At 40.2% G+C, this 16196-nt stretch overlaps 1 protein-coding gene across 12 annotated transcripts in view; it reads left to right on the top strand.

Moving 5' to 3' along the window:
* The window catches only part of ZNF366 (zinc finger protein 366), a 293096-nt gene that overhangs the window by 226670 nt on the left and 50230 nt on the right, over positions 1 to 16196 (top strand). For 2 of the 12 annotated variants that reach the window (XM_088796561.1, XM_088796562.1), the window contains exon 3: positions 765 to 967. The exons of 9 other annotated variants lie outside the window; for them this stretch is intronic. The gene's annotated coding sequence lies outside the window, so the exon portion shown is untranslated. Of the gene's footprint in view, positions 1 to 764; positions 968 to 1139; positions 1268 to 16196 lie in introns of all 12 variants that reach the window. One more of the 12 variants, XM_088796563.1, reaches the window with a different exon arrangement.

Raw genomic sequence — 16196 nt, 5'->3', positions numbered from 1 at the left:
CTCTCCTTATATTCAGCCTCCTCATCCCTTTTTAAAAACTGTGGCCGACTGATCTGAGACTTTTGATGCTTAACAGTCTTTTGTCATTCCAAGAAGCATTAGGGATGTAAAAGATAGGACAATGTATACAACACTTCTGAGAAAACTATGTTCAGCAGCAGTGTAGTAAGTTGCTTTTTAAATTTTTTTTATTCTCTGCAAAGAGGGAAGCTTGGTTTGGTCCATGGCATAAAGCTCAGTGACTAGTGCATAAATGTGCTCTTTGATCCTGGAAGAAATCTAAGGATGTAAAGTCAAGCTGAAGAATTGTAGCAGTGCTGGTGTTTCAAAAGGCCTAGAAAGAGCCAACCGTGCTGGCTGACTGGCTGTCTTCCACTCTTACAGGCTGTAGGTTTGCCTCAGTTAGCACAACAGACCAGACTTTCCTTTGCTCAGTCGATACGACTGATTTGTTCCCTTTTGGCTGTGTCAGTTCTGCAAACCAGATACTAGAGACTGCAAGCTCAGGAGAGCCTGTCTTTCTGGAACAGCATTTGTTTGGACAGGACAGGCCAGTAAGGCTTTTCATCTCGTTAAAGCTCCCAGGGCAGAGAGCATTTTTGAGGAATTCCTTTTTTCAAAGTTTTTTTTTTTTTTTTGCCCCTTCCAACATTTTGTTTAAGAGAAAATGAGATGTCTATCTTCTGTTTCCTTATTTTTTTTCAGGAAAGCAAAGGGTTGTTGACTTCCTCTCTCTCCCCTCCCTTCCTTCCTTCTTCCCGAAGGTACTCATCTGAGAAAAAAAGAGAACGAAGTATTGTTCCTGTTCTCTTTCTTAAGTCATCTGAAACACTGTCCCTGCGAGTTCCTTAAGTTCCCTGCAATCTGTACACAAGAGAAGGAGGGAGAGAGAGAGAGGGAGACAGACAGAGAGCAAGGGATCAGGTAAAGCAGTGGGGCTGCTGCAGCCATTCAGACTCAGGAGCTGGTAAGTTACCCATGCAATTGTTTCTACTTCCATTTCAATGTCCCTGGGATGGATACTGCCCTGGGCATCTTCAACAGAAAGTGCCTAACTGGGTATAATCCTTAATCAAAGGGTATGACTGATGGAGGACCCAGAATTTAAGCTTATACTTTTTTTTTTTTTTTTTTTAAAGAGAATACTGATGATTTTGCAGAGCTGAGGCTGGCAGAACTGGAAATAGAATTGTATTGGGGTTAAGGAGGATATTGTGTTAAATCTGAATGTCATAGATAACAGCCGGCTTAACCAGGAGCCACTAAAGTAAGTGTGTGATGTGTCTCATTGGCGAATTCAGCTCTTCCTCAGTGCTGTCTTGGGAACCTTATCAGGGTGTCCACTAAGAATTGCGTTTTGCTCCGCAGCTTTGGTTACCTGTTGTCGAGATTAAGGTGCCCTTCTCTTGCTCTTTTCTTTCCACTCAGTACCCCTCAAGAGGAAATGTTAATTTATAACTGTTATTCTGCATCACTGAGGTAGGAGGGGGAAAAGAAGGGAATGTCACTTGGAATTGTACTGTGTGTGTGCGTGCGTGCGTGTGTGTGTGTGTGTGTGTGTGTGTTGGGGTTGCTTATGTGTTCACGCGCCACATGTGGGTTGAGTATAAATTTATAATCCACTGTCAATGGAAGATGTCATCTACACACAAAATAAGGCAAAGATTTGGGGGCATATGGCTTTAGTTTTGGAAGACAACACACAATTGGAATAGGAGGATTGAGATTGATTGCTTGTGTCAGTAGGAATAAAAAACTAAGCTATAGATATGATTGAAAATATTCACCCAGAGCCAGGTTTCGCAAGCACCAAATAGGACACAGTAAACTAGTCAAGCTTATACACACAACTTGTGTTTTAAAGTTTAATTGCTTCAGTTAAATTTGTCAGAAAGGATACTGTTACCAAGAACTCATCATGGAAAGCCACGAGGGAGCCAAGATCACACTGTCAAAAATAGGCCAGAGAGGTCCCTCGGAAAGACTGTGTATATTTATTTGCTAATATTAATCATTTAATTCAAAGAGGTATCTAATGGGTGAAAGACAAAGACCATACAGTTTTTTTAAATATTCATTTCTATGAAATTTACTGATTGAAGTCACCTGGGATGTGAAGAGTGTAACAAAAATAGCCTCTCATTTATAGATTAATTCGGCCAGTCTATGCATTAACCACAATCAAGTAATTAATCTATATTCAAAACCAAGCCATCATCTTAAAAGAGTGAGAAAATATTATAGAACTGGACTATTATGTAGGTTTTGTCCCATTAGTCAGACTTCTTTTTTCTTCTCCTGTTTTCAAGAGACTTTCCTTAGGAGCACTAGAAAATGAGCAATGTAAAAGAGACGTGATTAGCGTTTTACTGCTTGAGGATGCAAAATCATTCTGATAAGAGTTGAAAGTGCTTTCCAGCTCCCCAGCCACATATACCCTAGTCACCCCATTTCATAAATCTTCAGGTCAAAGTTAGGAGGAACTGATCGAATTGGGTATTTTGCATCTTTTATCAGCAATTGTGACCCTAGTAAAAACTCAGAGCTGCGATCTTGATTTGCTTCTTTCAGTTTCATTTTTCCTTGATAATGTATTTAATTTTGTGCTCAATTAAAACAACATCACAGAATGCTTTCTCATTTGGATTATTGGATAAAAATATAGATGCAACACAATATTAAAAGAAACCCAAAAACCACCAACAGCAGAGTCACACTGACTAAAGATGAGTAAGGCAAAAGATGGGTATGCCAACGGCACACAAAGCAGCCCCACTTCTGATGTGAGTCTTCACTATTGCCCGAGATTAAGGAGCTCGGGATATGTTCTTTCCTTTAAAAGAAAAGATATCTATTCAATATTTCCATTGAAGTTGTTAAGTCATTGCCTTGAGAATATTTGATGGGAGAAAACAATTTCAGCTACCTAAAGAAAAAAGCCATTGACTGGTTTAGTCTGGTTGGTACCAATCTGTCTTCACTCAATTCCGAGGAGTGAGCTGGCATTTATGGAAACTTCGAGCGTGTGATTCTTCTCTGGGGTCATCAGAGGCTCTTTTGTGGTATCATTAGGGGAACTCCAGCTTGGAATGATCCAGAATTTGACACACAGAGATTTTTATTAATTAATTTGTGCCAAAACTGTACATATCTTGTAACTAAGTTACACATTTGTGTTATAAATGTTATGTTAGGACGTGTCCTATAGGTCTGTGTGCTGGGATATGACTCTAATTAGAGGAAGAAGGGCATCAAAAGTGCAGGCTTTGTTGTTATACAATTTTGAGTTTGAATTCCAGTTTTGTCACTTACTGACTGTGGACCTTAGGCCAGGTAATTAATCTCTCTAAGCCTCAGTTTCCCCAAATGTAAAATTACATCAACGTAATAGAGTTGTGCAAGGATTAAATAAGATTATTTATGTTGTGCAGTTAACACAATGCATAGCAAATAGTAGGAGTTCATCAATGTCAGTTGTAATTTTTAAGAGTCATATATTAATACTTAAGGGTATTGTATTTTTTGATTATAGAGAATAGAATACCTCGCCTATAATTTGTGTCATTATTTTTTATCAATACTATACCAAGGGTGTATCAGAACAAAAACTTTTCCTTATAGCTTTAGAGTTGGGCACACATTGAGTGAAGCTAGCCTGAACCCCAAGTTCTTATCAAATAAAGGAAGGCAGAAATTAATGTTTTGATGTTCATCTCTGCTAATGGCAGAAATGCCAGATTTAGCCTCATTAAAATGCCATTTATGTTTAATAGAGTTCCATGCAGGGAAAAGTTTACCTTGGGATAAAAGTTTTCAACTTAGATGAATGTTGGAAGAGACTGCAAGTATATTGTAGATGTTTCATTCTCCCTCTAACCCACTTCCCCAAGCTCTTGAGCTCTGTGTCATTGGTGACCTTTTCCCTGGCCATGAAGGGCTAGGAACACTTTTGTTGGAGACCATCGTGGCAGTTCCATGACTCAGCCAGAGAGTAAAGGACTTTAAGTGACATGTTCTACCCCCATTGCATGTGGAGATCCCTCTCAAACATTTTAGTAGCGAGCTACTTACCTTCACATGGATAAACAGAAACCATTTCACCAGTGTGTGTGTGTGTGTGTGTGTGTGTGTGTGTGTGTGTGTGCATGTGTCTGGGGTGTTGATCAACTGCTATTTTTCTCTCACTCTAAACTTTAAAATATACATGCTGGTTAATTTGTCAAATAATAATGATACTTGAACTTAAGTCATAAACTTCCCTCTTCACTTTCGAAAAGCAAAACGCACAACTGCAACAACATCCAAAAATCACCACCAGTAACCTAAACCTGGGAGGTTTTTTGGTTAGAATAAGAGGCTCTGATATGATAGAGATTTGTTTGGAGAACTTAACCTTCTTCAGAGAGTAAACTAAAGCTGGGTTGTTCTACACTTATGTGCAAAAAATATCTTCTATCTGGCATGGTGCAGGGTGACAAGGACCAGACTGGGAGTCAGAACTTATGTTCTGCTCTGGTCCAACCTCTGCCACCCCTTACAGGTGTCAATTGACAGGTTTCTTTACTTGTTTGGACCTCAGTGTCCTCGTCTACAAAATGATGAAGTTGGACCAAATCAGTGATTCTCATGTAGTGTGTGTGTGTGTGTGTGTGTGTGTGTGTGTGTGTGTGTCAGAGTGTCAGACCTTGTTTATGCTCATCCTCTCCCCTGCCCACTGCACTAAATGATCTATAAGATTCTGACGTGGGCATCCTGTGATTCTCTAAAATGGGTAGCTGTCATTTTGTTCCGTCTTCCTTAGAATTGCACTGACATTAAATTTAAAAAATGTATGTTTTAAGAACCAAGTTTTTAAGTGGAGTTCCTATTCAGCACTAGATGTTCTCTCTGGAAATTAGTTTTGAATATATCAGTTATTACTCTGGAAGTCATTACTACTATGGAATAAGGAATATGCTAGCCAATCAAGCAATCTGATGAGACTGATCAATGTTCTATAACCATATGTAAATCATGAAAATAACAATTACTTAGCTCTATAAATGTTATAATTCTGTATGAATAGCACTTTTTGATTTATGCGTTTCTATATTGTATCTTATAGTGAGCATGCATTCTTTAATCAAGGAAAATATAGCTACTAAATTTTTTTATTTTAATTATTTTAAGATATGGTAATGTCAGTCTTATAACTTTCTTATGGCTTTGTTTTGTTTTTACCTTTTTACAATGTGTGCTGTGCTGAGCCTATTTTAGAAGTTAGACCCTAGTTCCTAAGTTAATGGTGACATGGAAGGGCAAAAGATTGATATGGTGTTTGAAAAACTAGCACTCACAGTCATGTTAAAGCTGCTTTAATTATAAGAAAAATCTGTAACTTATAGAAAAAAAAGTTTTGATTTCCATGATTTCATTTCTACCTAAATCACTCGATATTTTTCCTTATATGTTTATGTGGCTAATTGAGTAGAGCAGCAGTGGATACAGGTCTCCATCTGACAGGAACAGAGAGGCAACGAATATTTCGATGTGCACTCTCAGAGGCAGCTAGCCAAATATCAAACACATCTAGATGAAACCATGACATTTAGATGAAAGAATATGTCTTCATCAGAAGTCATGTGTAACATAGAATCTCACTAGAGAGTAAGAATCATGAGGACTTCATTTGTTCACTGCTCTATGCCCAGAGCCTAGAATAGCACGTGGCATATGGTAGATGCACAATAAATATTTGTGGAATAGATGACTTAATAAATCAGTGGGCTATAGAGTGAAATATGCTATCTTTATATAAAGCCACATGAAGCGGTTAAAAAGTAAAAATGTTAGTCAAACTTTTCTGGGGTCTGCACAATACCAAACTGCCAGCTTGACATATTTATCCCCCGTCTGAATTGACTGGAATTAGGACTGGTCACCATTATGTGCATGGGACTGCTGCACGTGCATGAATGTGTCGTCTTGGCTAGGACCCCCTCCACTTGCTCATGGAGATAAACATTTATCAGATACACAGAAAAGTCTGTTGGTTGCATTTTATTTTTCATTTGTTTTCTGGGCAGATGTTGGGTTAGCCAATTGTTTTTGGCGAGAGAGAGAATGGTCATTTGTTTTTCCTTGACTAAAAGAGCTGTGAGCCAGGATTCAGCCTTGTAGGAAATGCTCAGTGCACCCTGGATTTTTATAGGCAGGGCTGTAAATCCAAGTTAAAGGGATGCCACTTGGGCTGAGTTTACACAAACACGAAGGGGTGAATTCAGGGAGGGAAATGTGATATCCTTGTGGAGCACAATACCCTTTCCTTTATATAATTAGGCCATGGAGTCAGCCAAAATGAACAAATACTGGATTGAGGCAGTTTTGCTCTTATTTGGCAAATTTAAAGTGGTAAATATAAATATAGATACAATAACAACATTGGGGTCTAAGGTTTCTGTTATTTGTGGTAGAAACGGAAAAATCTCTCTCTATGCACATTGAAAAGGCCTCTCTTTTTCGTGCCAAGGACCAGGGCACACAAAGGCAATTCTGACCCATTCTCCTTATTTCCTTTGCTCTGTTATGGCCCCTCTTTGACCTCATTCTAGGACGGCCACTGATATTGAGTACAAGGATGAGATAAGCACAAGAGCGCCAGCACCACCGATGGCAACATTATGGAGCCGTCATTGCCAAGTTTCGGGCCAGCTAAGAACGTCACAAACATTATTTCACTTAATTCTCCCCTTCTAACAAGTAGGTGCTTTATTACCCCCATGTTAGAGAGGAAGAAAGGCAACCACCTTGTTTAACAGATGAGCTAGAAGTAAGTGAATTGCTCCAAGTCACCAAATTGCTGTTGCCTTTTTCCAGGTTTCTCATTGAGAAGTAAGTGTCCTCTGTAACTAATAATTTTTTTTTTTTTAAATTAAGTATCCCTTAAGGCAATGCTCCTCAAATGTAGTCCAAGAACCAACTGCCTGGCATTACCTGGGAGTTTGTTAGAATCTCAGGCCCCACCCTTTACCTCCTGAGTCAGAATCAGCAGGTAACACAATCTCCACGTGATTTGTTGCACATTCGGTTTTGAGAAGCAGTGCCTTAGGGTTCTGACCTGCTGTGTACACAGACTGACTTTGGAATGTAGGTCCCTGTTCCAAGGAGTTAAAAGGTTAACTTTGACCTTGTCTAAGACCATGTAACTCCCCCTTGGACAGTGGTCTTACTGGCCAAGTCTCGGGTCTATCCTGGTTGGAGCAAGAGTAGGCGTGATTTGTGTGGTCTCACCCAACCAGTGACCCATCCCGACGGATCCTGGTATGTCAGACAGGAATGGTCTGCGATATCGTTTTTCAAGTGTGTTCTGAACACCAAACGTCAGAATCACCTGGGGCAGATTCCTTGGCCTTTTCCCAGATTTTATACACCTGGGAAGGAACCCAAGGCTCTGCTAATTCCACAGACTGAGGGTAAGAAAGGCCCAGCAGGGACAGTGACAGGTATTTTGGGGACATCACCCCAAAAAGATGTTCAACTTTTTCAGCACTTTAAAAAAATATTTAAAACTAACAGAGAGCACCTCAGAGTGCTTCCAGGAAGAAGAGGTACTCTACCAGCTTCTTCTTTGAATGCTGGAGAATGGGGACAAGAAACCCTGCTACCTGCCTTGCATCTTTCTCTGGGAGAAGGGAGGGGGCTTGAGGTCTCCAGCATCACCGCCAAGGAGCAGATGCCAGAGCATACACTTCACTCTCCCCAGTTAGAAAACTCTGTGGAAAGAATCCTTAGAGTTTCCTTTGCATTGGGGACTCACCGTTCTCTTTTGGAACAGAAATCAAGAGGGGGCTATTGTTGGAGGGGTGGGGAAAGGAAGCAAGGCCGGAAGAGAGTGAGGGAGAGGACCGGAATAGCCTCTGGTTTGCTTCAGCCTGGATAAACCAGGGCCTCTGCCTGGATGGAGATGGTGGCGTCCCCCTCTTAGTGCAGGCCCTCTGGCCTTCCTCCACGGGAAGTGCAGGGAGAGGAAAGCTCCACATTTTCAGTGCTGTTTTATGAACATCCACCACAATACGCCACCACTTTGTTTCTTGCTGTTTCTCTAGTTCAGGCAGTTTTCTTCCCCACAGGATAGTGGAGCTTCTTCCCCTAACCCCACTCCTATAGACTTTTTTAGTTAAAAAAAAAATCTACAAAGAGAGGTCTTCTAGCATTATCCTAAAAAATGCATATATTTAACACTTTTAAGGTGCTAAGGAGCACTATACTTAATCCATCAAGATGGGGTTTCTGAACTATAGAACTTGAACTCTCAGCGTGAGGGACATGGAAAAAGGTCTACACTGTTACTCCAAGGTATATCCAGAATCCTGCCTCTTACCGGATCTTTTTTGGGAGCTGGGCAAGGAGGAACTGTTTTGAGCATCAACTTTCTTGACCCTCAGGAGATACCCAGTAGTGCAGCAAGCACGTCGGCATCTCCTGTCTCCTCCCTCATCACCCACAGCCCTCCTGAACCCCAGTCACATGCCTTCTCAACTGCCTGTCTCTGGCTCCATTAAGGTCCCCAGGGATGGAGAGTCTTAGCTCCTGGTTGCTGCCTGGGCCCCAGGTTGGAATGGAGATGTTGGGGAAGGAGTGGAGAGCCCAGTGTTCGGAAAAGAAGGTGCAGCCCAATACTACGTCGTTTTGCAGAAGGCAATCCCATTTGGTGTGTCTTCACAACCCTTAAGTGCTCAGACATCCGTGCTCCTTCTGAGCCTCCTTGGAGAGGAATTTCAGCATCACATGTTTAATTCTTGCAGTTGGGAAGGCCACTGAACCATCAGCAAATCCTATCCCAGAAGGATGAGGATAAAGTGCCAAATTGATTTGCTCTTCAACCATTACGGATTTCTGTGGAGGGGGAGTTGTTTTACTTAATAAAATGGTATCTCTTCTGTACATGGCACATTTGCCTTACATATGTAAACACACACCACACCACACACACATACACAGACATACAGACACACACACACACACACACAGCAGTCTAAAATCATTGGCTCTTATGGAAGGAAACCATGGATTAACACTAAGTTGTTTATTTGACTTGAGAATGTAGCATCTGATTCTCAGTTCCCCGTATTCCAAAAGATTTACTCTCCTAATTATATTTTTCTTAACAATGTTAAAAAGAGTTTGAATTTTGTTAACTAATAGTAGTGGGGCAGAACGTGAGAGGAGATGTGTTTTTGCACACAATTCATGAAGTGCTTCGTTTGCTCACTGTGTGTCATTTTGAGAATGTAATACAGGATGGAAGGCTAAACTTGGATTCAGAGAGTAGAGGTTTGAGTGTGCTTAGGCCACATAAAAAGATGGCAAAACAGTGAACGCAAATGCATATGGAAATTTACTATAATAAAAATAGCATTGCATATCAGATGGGAAAGTCGGATTATATAATTAATGATGTTGGGACAGTTCAATAGCTGCTTGGCCTTTTGTACCTGATCAAAGATAACTATTGAGAGAGAGGACAGACAGAGAGAGGAATTTTGAGTCCTCCCCAGCTCTGTGATCATGGGCAGTTGGCTTCGCCTCTATTTCCTCCCCTGTAAAATGCAGGAGTTAGACGGTTGATCTCTAAGGATACTTCTGATTTTAAGTTGTGTGTTCTGAGAATTTAGTTAAGGACGATCATCTCATACCTGTGTGCTTTATACTTGTCCTTTCCTTGCCAGCATGTCATCAACTGCCACATACACAGCTAGGCTTTGTTCTTTCTCACTCAGCTGCCTCTCACTTTATTGGGTCCCCCATCCTCTTGGCAACATGTAAAATATGGATGGGAACCGCGGTGAGAAGACAGCCCAGAAAGCCAGGCGTGGGGGAGTGGCAAGACAGTATAGAGGAGAGGTTACAGCCCGCGTTCTAAGGACAGCTGCTTGAGAGCAAGTCCCAACCCTCTAGCCTGCCAGGGATGTGACCACAGGTAGTTGCAATTTCTTCATCTGCATGACAGGTATGAAACAGCGCCACCCTCTTAAGGTCTGTTGTGAGGATTGAGTGATAATTCATGTCATTGCTTAGCACAATCCCTACCTCATAGTAATAGTCAATAAATGTTAGCCCTTTTAATTATTAATCTGAACTCCTTCTGCTCATGGGCCCTGGAGCTTTCCTGGAGGGTGGGAGTGGGGTAAGAGGCATATGCGTAAGCAAGCGGTAGACTCTCATTAACACTAGGAACTGGGAGTCCTGGGGTGAAGAAATGGGTTTGTTTTTTTTTAATCCAACAACTCAAAGAGACAGACTGGAGTGATTTCTGCTGCCCTCAAGCCAATATCATTGAGGGAAACTTCCAAGATTCCATCCCCTGGAGGCAATTAGATCCTGAAAATGTGATGAATGTAGGCTGTGAAATTGCAAGATTGTGACATTATGCAGGCGGGTGAGCCAGTTAAGTTAAACAGCAAGTTTCAATTTGCATGATAAATGTGCCTTAAACTACATTTGGATCAAGCTATCATTAAATATTAGTATGAGGGCCATTGTATAACCTCCTCTCCATGGTAGCCATTCAATAAATATGAATTGCAGCTTCAGACCAAAAATCTTCTATCACCGTGATGTGTGCATGTCCATTTTCCCAATTTCAGCCTCAGTGCAGTACAGCAAGGAATGTGTATGTGCACCAGGCACCTGTGGGTTCCCGTAACTTCAAGCATCTCAGCCGTAGTTAGCAGCCCTCCCCCAAATATATATATATATGTATATATATTTAATAGTTCTTAAGTGAATCGCATTCCCCTGTGTGTGTAAGGTGGTAGTGAACTCCTTTGGTGTGCACTTCCTGCCTTACACACTGTGAAATCAGGTTCTAGATTCCAAAAGTCAGAGTTTAGTTTCGTGGATTGCCCTGCCTATGAATTCTTTCATGTGTGTCTGTTCTCCCGAACTACATGGGAACAATATTTGTCAGGGACTGTGTTTTTTAACCATTTTTGTACTGTCTAGGACAAGAGCCCTCCAAATTCTTGCTGGTCTCACATGAATTGTCTCTGAGAGCCTCTGGAAAAAAGCTCTTATTATCCCTACTTTAGAGATTAGGAAACAGGCTCAGAGAAGATAAACAGCTCTGTGAGTGTCCGAGAGGCAGAGTTATGGCAAGGAGTCAAGGAATCTGCATTTAGTTGTCAAGTGCCCAGTGTTTACATGCTGACTATACTGTTTTGAAAATATATGTACCTTTGCTTTTCCAATCTGATTATAATGTAGTAATTAATAAAATATAAATTAATTTAAAGATGTTACTGAACTCAAAATAGCTTTTGGCTATTTTGTATTTTTTTCTAACTTACTGGTGACTTGCAAAATGGGTTTATTTTTTAAATTTATGAAGGGAGTTGTCATGCTGAGAAGCCTGGGAATCACTGCAGTAGACCAAAGCCAGCGTTCACTAATAAACTGATGGGAGGTGCTTTGAATAATCTAGATCTTCTGGCGGCAATGAGCTTTTCCATTCTTAAACTGCTACCTATAGTAAGTTTGTATATTTGAGAGAAGTCTAGAAAGCGTCTGGACGTATTCATCATTAATTTCTTCCTTTATCTAACAACTATCTCCCAAAAAACTTCTGGTTGCTTCCTTTATTACCTGTGTGAACTTGGGCAATTTGCCCTAGATTCCTCATTGGCAAAATGGGGAAAAGAGTAGTACCTACCTCATAGGATGCTGTGACAGTCACAGGAGTCAGTGCATGTGATGTCTCTAAGACATTCGTGTCGCACAGGAAACACTCAGCAAATATTGTTGGTGTTGTGTTACGCAGCACTTGCCACTATTTTTGACACATAGTCAGGACTTGATAGACATTCTTGGGATCAATTAGTGAATAAATGCAAATGTGAAATAGGAATAAGGGGCAATTCTAAATATGTAATTCCTCACCTATATTTCCTTAGTCACAGGCAGACAGAGCAGCTGCCTTTATGCAGATGCTCCATTTGGGAGGATTTGCTTCAGTGAACTCAAGCTAGAGAGACTGTGATGCTTCTGTATCTTCTGGTCCAGCAGACTTTACAGGTCTATCAACTTTATTAGTTAGATTCATCAAGACATCCATTTAAGGTATTAGGCAGAGAGAGTTTGGGCTTGGAACCGATGTCAAGTACAGGCTTTAATCCTCATTAAAAACTCTAAGAGGAAACAAGACCAGTAGAGCATTAGGTAGGCGGAAAGAAGCCATGCTTTCTTGCCACAAACCAACATGCTGAGGACCACAGTTATAAGAGGGTCAAAGGAAGTTAGAATGACCTTTCATGGCAGGCTTAATGTTTACCTGGCTTAAAATTTCACTTCCAGAACATCCCCCAGACAGTTTGTTAGCTTTCTTACATGAAAAACCTTTGAGCTTGATAGAAACTCTTTTTTTTCCTTCAGTGCTTGCAAAGTGTGGTGTTGAAGGTAGTAGAAAAGAACCTGTTGCTAGACTTTAAAAAATGGGCTGCACTGAGTTTCACTGCTGCCTGACATAGTTGTTTTTACAACGATCTCGGGCAGCAGGGTCAATGAAGAGACAATCAGCTTCTCAGAATCGGCTGCTAGTTTCTAAGACCAACCAGTAATAATTGTAGCAGCTGTTGCTCTTTGGCTGTGCCCTGTGGGTGAGGCTCCGTGCTGATGCTACAGACACTAAAGTGAATAAGATACAGTTTAAGACCTCCAGAAGTTTCCAGTAAATTAGTGGTTATACTGAATGGAAATGAATGCTTTCGTTGTCACCTCCATCTATTGGCCCTGTTCCTGCACACTGGGGTCACAGGAAACAAATCCAGTCCATCTAAGTGTTAGCTCTTTGAAGTATTTAAACAAGCTATCAATGCCCCAAGCCTCCAACACACCTCCTTCATAACATGCCAGGTGCCTCCAGCCATCTCAATAAGATACGGTTTCACGTCTCCTCACCAGTGGGTTGCATGCCTCTGCCTACTCTCCAGTTTGTCCCTGTCCATATGTTTGACCCAGAATGCTCCCTATCCCCAGCCCAATGGTTTGGCCAGCGTACAATATAACTGGGCTCTCTGAGGCCATTTTCAGGGTTATAGCCATTACTGGTATTCTTCCTCCAAAGGTCCAGATGAAGGGGCCTGGAGTGGAAAACAAGGAGCTTGGAATGAGAATTATTGATTTGCCTTATTATTTTTCTATCTCCTCTTTCCTCTTTATAGCCATGAGACTATCTTCTACCCTGGTTGTTAGGAAGCCCAAATACTATTATACATACTATTTGTTGAGTGCCTTTTTTCTTTTTTTCTTTTTGGAATCAGGGGCTTTATATTTCTTATTTTATGAAATTTCATAATACCTTGTAAGGTGGGTTATTATTTTTTATTGCCGTTTTTAATTTTTAATTTGTGATTTTTTATTATTAGCTTCAGGTGTACAAAACAACTAATCATTAGACATTTACAAACCTCACAAAGTGATAACCCCAACAAGTCTATTACTCATCTGACACCATACATAGCTATTACAATACTATTGACTATATTCCCTATGCTGTGACTATATATGTGTGTGTGTATATATATATAAAATTATAGTTGACATGCAATATTATTTTATATTAGTTTCAGGTGTACAGTGCAGTAGTTAGGCTTTTATATAATCTATGAAGTGATCTCCCTTACAAGTCTAGTACCCACCTGATACCGTACATAGTTTTTACAACATTATTGACTCTATTCCCCATACTGTATTTCACATCCCCATGACTATTTTGTGACTGCCATAGTGTACTTCCTAATCCCTTCACCTTTCTCACCTATCCCCCAACCCTCCCATCTAGCAACCATCAGCTTGTTCTCTGTGTCTATGAGTCTATTTCTGTTTTGTTTGTTCATTTATTCTGTTCTTTAGATTCCACATGTAAATGAGACCATATGGTATTTGTCTTTCTCAGTCTGACTTATTTCACTTAGCATAATATCCTCTAGGTCCATTCATGTTGTTGCAAATGGTAAGAGTTCATTCTTTTTTATGGGAGAGTAATACTCCATTGTATAACTACACCACAATTGCTTTTTTGTTTTATTTATTTATTTTGTTCTTTAGATTCCACATATAAACAAAATCACATTGCATCTGTCTTTCTCTATCTGACATACTCCATTCAGCACAATACCCTCCAGGTCCATCCATGCTGCTGCAGATGGGGAAAACCCAGGGCTGAGCAATATTCCATTGTACATATGTACCACCTACTCTTTATCTATTCATCTATTGACAGACACCCAGGCTGCCTCCACACATTGGCCATTGTAAACCATGCTGCAATGAACATATGGATGGACATGTCCCCTCGAAGCAGAGTTTTGGGTCTCTTTGGATAAATACCCAGAAGTGGGATTACTGGGTCCTTCTTTGTCTCTTGTTATAGCCTTTGTTTTAAAGTCTGTTTTGTCTGATATAAGTATGGCTACCTCACCTTTTTTTGTTTTTGTTTTTGTTTCCATTTTCATGAAATATCTTTTCCCATCACTTTAGTTTCAGCCTGTGTGTACCTTTCAGTCTGAAGTGAGTCTCTTGTAGGCAGCATATATAGGGGTCTTTTTGCTTATCCATTCAGCCACCCTATCTTTTGATTGGAACATTTAATCCCTTTACGAGGTCTGACACTTAAGTTCGCAAACTTGTTGAAATGATATTTCTAACCTTTTTTGATGTCAGAGGGATTATTTATTATGAATTTGTACCAACTGGGCAAACAGTTAACCAAGTTTACTATTTGGAATTTGAACTTTTTCACTCAGCTGAAAAGGCTGAAAAGGCTGAGTGAAAAAGTTAGACGACTGAACTTTTCATCAACAATTCATGGCTCTTGCATCGCAGTATACCAGCTCACACCACACCGTCTGTGAGGGAGTTTTTAGCCAGTAAATAAAAATGTATTGGACCACCTCCCCCCACACACACTCACCTGATCTGGCCCCCAACAACTTCTTTCTTTACCTGAAGATAAAGGAAGTATTGAAAGGAAGACATTTTGATGACATTCAGGACATCAAGGGTAATATGACAACAGTTCTGAAGGCTATTCCAGAAAAAGAGTTCCAAAATTTCTTTAAAGGGTGGACTAGGTGCTGGGGTTAGTGCATATCTTCCCAAGGGGAGTACTTCGAAGGTGACTGTAGTGGTATTCAGCAATGAGGTATGTAGCACTTTTTCTAGGATGAGTTCCTGAACTTAGTTGTCAGATCTCATACTTTGAAAATAGTTATTGATAGATATGTAGTTATTGCCATTTTATTATTCATATTTTTTATCTTCTTTGTTTTCTTTTTTTTCTTAAAGAAGTCCCTCTAATGTTTTTTTGTAATGCTGGTTTGGTGGTGATGAACTCCTTTAGCTTTTTCTTGTCTGAGAAGCTCTATATCTGTCCTTTGATTCTAAATGATAGCTTTGCTGGGTAATCTTGGTTGTAGGTCCTTGCTTTTCATCACTTTGAATATTTTGTACAAATCCCTCCTGGCCTGCAAAGTTTCTGTTGAGAAATAAGCTGATAGTTTTATGGGAGCCCCGTTGTAAGTAACTAACTGTTTTTCTCTTAATGCTTTTAAGAGCCTCTCTTTGTCGTTAGCCTTTGGCATTTTAATTATAACGTGTCTTGGTGTGGGCCTCTTTGAGTTCATCTTATTTGGGACTCAGTGTGCTTCCTGGGCTTGAATATATATTTCCTTCATCAGGTTAGAGAAGTTTTCCATCATTAGTTCTTCCAATAGGTTTTCAATTCTTTACTTTCTCTCTTCTCCTTCTGGTACCCCTATAATGGGAATGTTGGTATGCTTGATGTTTTCCCAGAGTCCCTTTAAACTCTCCTCATTTGGGGGGATTTATTTTTCTTTTTGCTGTTCTGATTGGGTGTTTTCTGCTACCACATTTTCTGCTTCCACATCACTGATTCAATCCTCTGCTTCATCTAATCGACTGTTGATTCCCTCTAATGTATTCTTCATTTTAGTATTGTATTCTTTATTTCTGACTGGTTCTTTTTTATGTTTTCTATCTTCATGTTTATGTTTCCTATCTCTTTGTTGAAGTTCTCCCTGTGATCATTGAGCATCTTAATAATGTGTTTGGAACTCTGCATCTGGTAGATTGCTTATCTCCATTTTGTTTAGTTCTTTTTCTGGAGCTTTGTTCTGTTCTTTATTTGGGAAATGTTTTTT

The sequence above is a fragment of the Rhinolophus sinicus genome, chromosome 3 (assembly GCF_057876585.1).
Source record: "Rhinolophus sinicus isolate RSI-liver-muscle chromosome 3, RSI-T2T, whole genome shotgun sequence".
NCBI lineage: Eukaryota > Metazoa > Chordata > Mammalia > Chiroptera > Rhinolophidae > Rhinolophus > Rhinolophus sinicus.
The sequence above is the reverse complement of the archived record's forward strand: the minus strand, read 5'-3'. Positions and strand labels throughout refer to the sequence as shown.